Source organism: Vombatus ursinus, unplaced genomic scaffold (assembly GCF_900497805.2).
Source record: "Vombatus ursinus unplaced genomic scaffold, bare-nosed wombat genome assembly UNPS02014816.1, whole genome shotgun sequence".
Lineage (NCBI taxonomy): Eukaryota > Metazoa > Chordata > Mammalia > Diprotodontia > Vombatidae > Vombatus > Vombatus ursinus.
In genome coordinates, this window is record NW_020954594.1 from 6,159,997 (window position 1) to 6,167,676 (window position 7,680).

The following is a 7,680-nucleotide window of genomic DNA, read 5'->3' on the forward strand; positions in this document are numbered from 1 at the left end:
TCAGGTCCTCCTGACTTCTATTCTAATTTTTAAGGAAGTATTTTCTTCAGTAAGCTTTTGGACTTATCTGGTTTTTAAAATCTTTTTTTTACTGTTTTAAAAAAATCTCTTTAACTCTTCTAGGAATTCTTGTTGGGCTCATGTCCAATCTGCATTTTTCTTTGAGACTTTACTTGTAGATGTTTTCAATTTATCTCTTTCTTCTGTCTGTATCTTAAACTTCCCATAGTAGCTCTTTATGGTTGGGTTCTTTTTTTGTTTACTTCCTCCTTCTAGGATTTTGCGTTAGTTTTTGGGCTTTGCTCACTTTAGGGGTAGGAAGGAAATGTCTGACCTGACTTTCTACTACTTTCATAGCTCAATATGTTAGCCTGTAAGTTTTCGGTGCTTTTAAAGTGGCATGATCCAAGGAGAGGTCTGTTCACTGCCTTCCTGTTCTGTGATCTGCAAATTCTTGACCCAAGTTTGAATCTGTTGACTTGTTTGTGGTTGAGTTTCAAGCAGCAGTAGACTGTTGCTAGATTCAGTCACTGTTAACCAGCTCAGAGGTTCTGTAAGTCCATTGCTTTGCTTTGTTTAAGTATTTATTTATTTTTAGTTTCCAACATTCACTTTTATAAGATTCTGAGTTTTAAATTTTCTTCCCCTCTTTCTCCTTCCCCCTCCCCAAGACATTATGCAATCTGATCTAGCCATACATGTGCAGTCGTGGTAAACATATTCCCTCTGCAAGTTCTTTGTGACTGAACTGTTAGCTCCCCTTTGGTCCTGGTCTCCTGCCCTGGCTATTGCACTGCAAACTTATGCCTGAGCTAAAGGCTTCAGTAGTCAACTGAGTCACTGCTCTGCTCCTTAGCCACACTGCTAAGTTTCCAGAATTTACTTTGTGCTCAGTACTCATCTGGGCTCCTTTGTTCAGTCAGAATTCCCTCCTCTCCACCCTGGATCTATGACCCAGAACTGGGTAATGGGCAACAGAGCCTACAGATTGTGCCCATTCCTGCTCCCTGTGCTAGTTTGGGGGTCCTCAGGGCTCTCTTTCTGCCTCAGTGCTTCTTGCCCTGGTACTCTATCTTGGCTCCCTTTCTGTCCCAGGACCCTGGAATGCTGCTTACTGTCCTGCTGTGCTCCTGAAAACCAGCTGCCGCCTCAGTATCTACAGACCCTTCTGTCTGTCCTCCTAAAATGTCGTGGGCTGGAAAAAATGACTCACTGTGACTTTTTCTTGGCTTTCCTGTTGAGAATTCAGTCTGGCACATTTTCTGGGTTACTGTAGAAGAGGTATGCTGGCAAAGCTAGGAAAAATGTTTCCTCTCCACAATCTTGACTCCATTGCCCCCCCCCCCGCCATCAGTTTTCTTAACAAAATAGTAGATGAGGTCTTCTTCTAAGAGGAGGAAAAGGAACAGTGGTAGGAGTGGATTTGACAAAAGAAGACTATCAGAACAGCCACTGTTGGGAGTCAGTCAGGGAAGAACAAAAAGATTGCAGTACAGTCGTGGGGGCCTATTTGAAGTTAGATATATAAAAGATTTATAGTGGACGAGATGGCATAATTATGTGACTCTGTCCTGTAGTGGTTCATAGTCTAGTCGGCAAATATTTATTAAACAACTACTATGTGCCAGCGACTGTGCTAAGCACTGGTGATATTAGGAAAGATAAAACGACAGTCTCCACTTTCCTGGAACTCCCAGCCCACATGAAAACACCTGTGTACAAACAAGATGTAAATAGATAGAGACACATGTGTGTATGTATATGTATATACACATGTGCACATGTATATACACACATATACAATAAGTTAGAGACAGTCAGAGGGAAAGCACTATCATTAGGGTGGACTGGGAAAGGTTTCTTACAGAAAAGGTTTCTTAGCTGAGCCTTAAGGGAAGGCAGGGAAGCCAGCAGGTGGAGGGACCAGGTTATGAAAGGCTTTAAAAACCAAACAGAGGAACAGGAACAGAGAAGGCCAATGGTGGGGGTAACCCAGGACTGGTATTTGGCAAGGCATGACCAGCAATACCATAGGGAGCAAGAGATTTTTGTTGTTGAGTCATTTCAGACTCTTCATGACCCCATTTGAGGTTTTCTTGGCAAAGACAGTGGAGTGGTTTTCCATTTCCTTCTCCAGCTTATTTTATAGATGGGGAAATGAGGCAAATAAGGTTAAGTGACTTGCCTAGTGTCACCCAGCTAGTAAATGTCTGGGGAGGGATTTGAACTCAAGAAGATGAGTCTTCCTGAGTCCAGGCCCAGCACTATCCACTGAGCCATCTAGCTGCCCAAGCACAAGATTAGAAGTTTAAAATAGCATAGTCATACAGTTGAAGGGTACTATAAATCTGTATCACTGACTACTGTCTGAAAGCTGGGTATGTTATATCTTAGCCCTCTTCTAGGATTCTTTAGTATCCTTAAAGGGATTGGGAGGAGTAGAGAAGCCCTTAGGATCTCTGCCATTGGCACCAGCCCCCAACAATGGTGTTCCCTCAAGCATAGAAAAGAGTCCCCTGAACTCCATTTCCATTTAACCCCTCATAGTCAGATTAGCTTTTACAAAGGAATGTTTACTTCCAAAGGAGTAGTAACACATATACAAACAGTTTAGCTCAGTTCCTACAGAGCTCGGTCCAAGTTCTGAGCCTACAGCCTCCCTCAGGCTTGAGTCCCAGGCATCCTGACTGCTCTGGGCTCCCCTGCCCAGCTGGCTGGCTGCAGCATCCTCCCCTTGAGCTCTCCCAGGCACCTGAAAGTGAAAAGGACGGGAACAGAACAGAAACAAACACTGCCAGGCCCATTTCTCAGAGAAGGGGTAAAAGGGGAGGGGGAATACCCCCCCCCCAACCAGGGTTCAGATCATGGTGCCCTCACTGTGGATGAACTGTGGTCTTCACCCTCTGGACACAATAGGAACCAGAAAGACTATCCCAGCCTGGCCAGTTTTTAACAACATAGCCCGGGGTGGGGAACCTGCAGCCTCGAGGCAGGGTATTGAAAAGGCTGATATCACCGATCAAAGGAGGCTATGCCCACACACGCGGTAGGAGGATTCAGGAAAGCGAGGTGCCTCCATGTTGGAGATCTGGGCATGAACAGGCAAGGCCCTTTACAGATTTCCGTTTAAAATTTGCCATCCCTAGCAAATAGGCAGGGGTGCATTTTTTGCATTTTTTTTTTTAAACACAGTTCCTGTCCCAAATTCAGAACAGTTCTCTGTGGTCTGTGGGGAGGCATAAGCAGCGTCCGTTCATTTGCTTCCCCAGTGTCATACAGTAAAGTCTTAAAATAGCCAGGGTTGCGTGATCATATACAATTACCACATGTATAGATGAAAATCACAGTTATCTGTAAATACGAAGCTTTTCAGATCCAACAAAACAAGGAACAAGACACGAAGTTTGTCAAATGTTTCTGCTTCTTTAACCTTAGCCCTATAGGGCATGTCTCAACCCACAAGCAAAAGAAAACATTAAAGATGGGCAAAGACAACTAGCTTCCCATCTCAGATGGAAACCTGGTCCACACTGAGCTTTCCAGACTACATGGAGTTTTTCCCATAGGGATTTGGGGTATGGAGTCAACTCAGGGTCACGACTTTCTCATATGAGAAAACTGTACTGGGTGGAGACTCTTCCAATGATTCCCTCAGTGTATAAGGCAATCCAACTGGGGTGTGGACGAAAAGTGTCCCTTTCTGGACAGAGTACACAAAAATTTTCTAGGGATCCCCTCTGTACCATAGGCAGTTCCCATAAAGTCCCAGGCAATTTCATCAGAATCCTTATTCCAAAAGGCACCCAAAATTCCCTGCTAGGGAAAACTGGATGGAATTATAGATGTACTCATTAGAACAAGATAATTTAGAAAAGGCTTAGTTAAAGAAGTAGAAAAGTATGGCAGCTACTTGTGGATTTTAGGCAGACATCTCACCCTAGGAAGCTGTAGGGCACATTGCTTTCACAAAAGGGGAGCAGCCTAGGAAGGTTCATACAAAAAGAACAACATGAACATTTCACCTAGGCAGCTGTGATCCAGGGGATTCCAGATTTCTCACATCAAAGCAAATATAAGTACTCAGTGATACTGAATATATCAGTGTAGTAATACTTATCAGAATTCAATAATACAGAGATATCAGTATTTAAATAATCAAGCAATCAACAAATCAGAAGTTTATAAAATTGCACCAATGAAATTGATTTGTGAGGGAACATACACTGGTGAAAAAATTGATTGTATATTTATAGCCTAAAAAAAGTTTAAAAAAATTTTTTTATTATTATGCAGTCCAGGATATCTAAAATTTTTAAATCCCCAGTAGAGCATCTTTCCAGATATCCCCTCAAAAGCAAAGGGCTGCAGCCCTAGATGTTTGACACTTACTAGCTGTGTGACCCTAGGCAAGTCACTTAACCCTGATTGCCTTGCATAAAAAAAAAAAAGCAAAGGGCCCAATTTTATCCCAGACGAGGCCCTGCTTGTCACACTGACCACACTGCTCCCATCATCAGAAGGTCAAATATGTTACCATATGTTACCATATGTTACCTTTCACTCCTCTCCCAGGGTTCTCCAATACTCTTTTTTTTTTTTTTTGCGAGGCAATTGGGGTTAAGTGACTTGTTCAGGGTCACACAGCTAGTCAGTGTCAAAGTGTCTGGTTTGAGACCAGATTTGAACTCAGGTCTTCCTGACTCCAGGGCTGGTGCTCTAGCCACTGCGCCACCTAGCTGCCCTCTCCAGTACTCTTAAAGGGGGTTTGGGGTATGTGTTTTGGCTCTTTGCCGTTGGCTCCAGTGCTCACTGGAATAAATGGTGTTCCCTTCATCCCAGTACAGCACTGTTTAACTACTCAGTCATAGTAGCTTTTACAAAAGAATATTTATTTCAAAAGGTATAATAACAAATACGTGAGCGTCTTAGTTCAGTACCTATAGCTCATTGTTAGTCATGTCCGACTCTTGGTGACCCCATTTGGGGTTTTCTTGGCAAAGATGGGGTGTGCCGTTTCCTCCTCCAGCTCATTTTACAGATGAGGAAACTAAGGCAAACAGGGTTATGTGACCTGCCTAGAGTCACACAGCCAGTAAGTATCTCAGGCTAAATTTGAGCTCAGGTCCTCTTGACTCTAGCCCTAGCGCCATTACACTGCCTAGCTGCCTCAGTGCTTATAGAGCACAGTCCTAAATTCTAAGTGCAAAACCCTCCTCAGGCTCAAGTCCCAAGCAGTCTGGTTTATCAGGGTTTCCCTGCTGGGCTGGCTGGATACAGCAGAAAAAAGGAGAAACTATCCCATTCAGGGTAATTTTATTTTATTTATTTATTTTTTTAGGCAATTGGGGTTAAGTGACTTGCCCAGGGTCACACAGCTAGTAAGTGTCATGTGTTGATCTAAGGCTGGATTTGAACTCAGGTCCATCCTGACTTCAGAGCCGTTGCTCTATCCACCGCGCCACCTAGCTGCCCCATCAGGGCAATTTTAAAGATGCAGCCTATTTGGGTCAAAAGAAGATATGCCCACCCATAGTTAGGAAATTCAGGAAAGTGGGCACCTCAGTGTTAAGAGATCTGGGCATGGACCCGCATGCCCCTTCACAACTCTACAGTTGTATGGATGGAAGACTATAAATGGAAGAAAGTCAGACCAGAGGAGAGGCAGTGAAGAGTAAGAAAGGAGAGACCAGAGAACGTGTTAATTAGGAAAGAGGGAAGATGGAAGAATAGGTTTAAAGAGTTACATGTTATATCATCCAGTTCCCATGTTGCATCCCAAGCTTGAGGACAAGAATTATTCTTTATTTTGCTTTTATATCCTTATCACTTATCACAGTGCTTTGGGTGTAATAAGGGATTAATAAATACTTGTTATATGGTACTGTTATTTTTTTTAATCATCAACATAAGGTACTATATTGCCTCTTTATTTTTAATCAGCCCACTCTGACTCTGTGCACTGATATACAGCATATTCCCTAGCCACCCTCCATCAAACGCAGATAAAGCTTACATTATTTTGTAAAGACACACTCCTTATCCCTCTCATTGCCAGTCATCTTGGCCCATGTCCTGCCACTGGACTCCAATGACTCTGATGGCTCTGCCTCACTTAAATCCAGTTCACCAGCAAGTCGAGACATCACCCTCCTGATGTCATTGATCCTCCATGAGAAGGAAGGACAAACAACAACAAAGGAAGATCACAGAATTCATCTTTGGTCCGCCATGTTTTATTGATGTCTTTTGCCTTTATGCATAGTCATTGTTAGGAGGGAAAAAAGAAAACCTCCCCTCTTTCCAGATTGCACTCTTCCTTGTGACAAAGTTAAACAAAAGTATCCCATGCAATGACCAAGTCTACCAAGTGATACAACATTCTGCTCTAGTAGTCCCCCACCTCTCTGCCATGAGGAAGATGTGTTTCATTTTCTGTTCTGAGACTTTCACTGGCTTTTCAAATTACTCATTAGGCTTCTCCTCTTAGTGACTTTTCATTACATTGTTATGCTGTTGTTCAGTCGTGTCTGACTCTCTGTGACTCTATTTGGAGTTTTCTTGGCAAAGATACTGGACTGGTTTGCCATTTCCTTCTCCGGTTCATTTTACAGATGAGGAAACTGCCCAGGGTCACAAAGCTAGTTGAGGTCTGAGGCTAGATTTGACTTTCTGACTCCAGGCCCAGTATGCTATCCACTGAGCCACCTAACTGCCCCTTTCATTGTTATCGCCATTACTTATACAGGTCTTTTGGCTCTGCTTATTTTGCTGAATCAGTTCATACAAGTCTCCCCATGTTTTTCTGAATGTATCATCAATTATATTCATAATTTCCTAACAAAAAATAATATTCCATTCCATTCACAGACCATGGTTTTCTCAACCTTTTACCAAATGATGGGTGCCTATTTTGTTTCCAGTTCTTTGTTCTAATGAATATTTTGGTATATATTGGACCTTTGAATTCCTTGGGGTATATGCCCAACAGTAGAATCACAGAATAAAAGGGGTATCCTGGTAAATGTTTAACAACTGGCTCTCCAAAAACACAGGATACACTTTAAGTTTAATCTGCATTAGGGAAATTTTTTCCATCACTTTCTTAAGTCTAGAGAATCAACAAAACAATAAATCAAGCCCCAATTTGGAGCATTTGCTGATTTCTGAGGTATAAATGCTCACATTGAAAATTTAGTGAACTAGTTAAGAGCTAGCTCCAGCATCCCTGACAGTTTAGTTAGTTTTCTTGAAAAATACTAAATTGATATCCAGAATGGTTAAACCAATTGAGCTGTCTTCCTAGAGATTCTCCAGTTTTAAGTATTCTCATGGTTTTGTAATCTTTGTCAATTTGCAAGTTGTGAGATGAAAACTTAAAGGTGTTTTAATTTGCATTCCTTTTTGCTACTAGTCACTTGGAACGCATTTTCAAATAGTCATTTGCATTAATTGAAAATTATAATTTTTTCAAAACTTTCATGATTTTCCTTTTTTAACACCATCTACTCAGGGCTTCTTATTGTCATCTTCCACTTGTTGTCATTCTCTCCCTCCACTCCCCCCCCACCCCCACTCCTGCCTAATCCAATCTTTCTTGAAGGGCTGCAAGAATTTGAACTTTCTTGTTTGGATCCTTCCCAGTTTCTTCTACTTATTCAATGTCCTTCATATCTTGTTGGT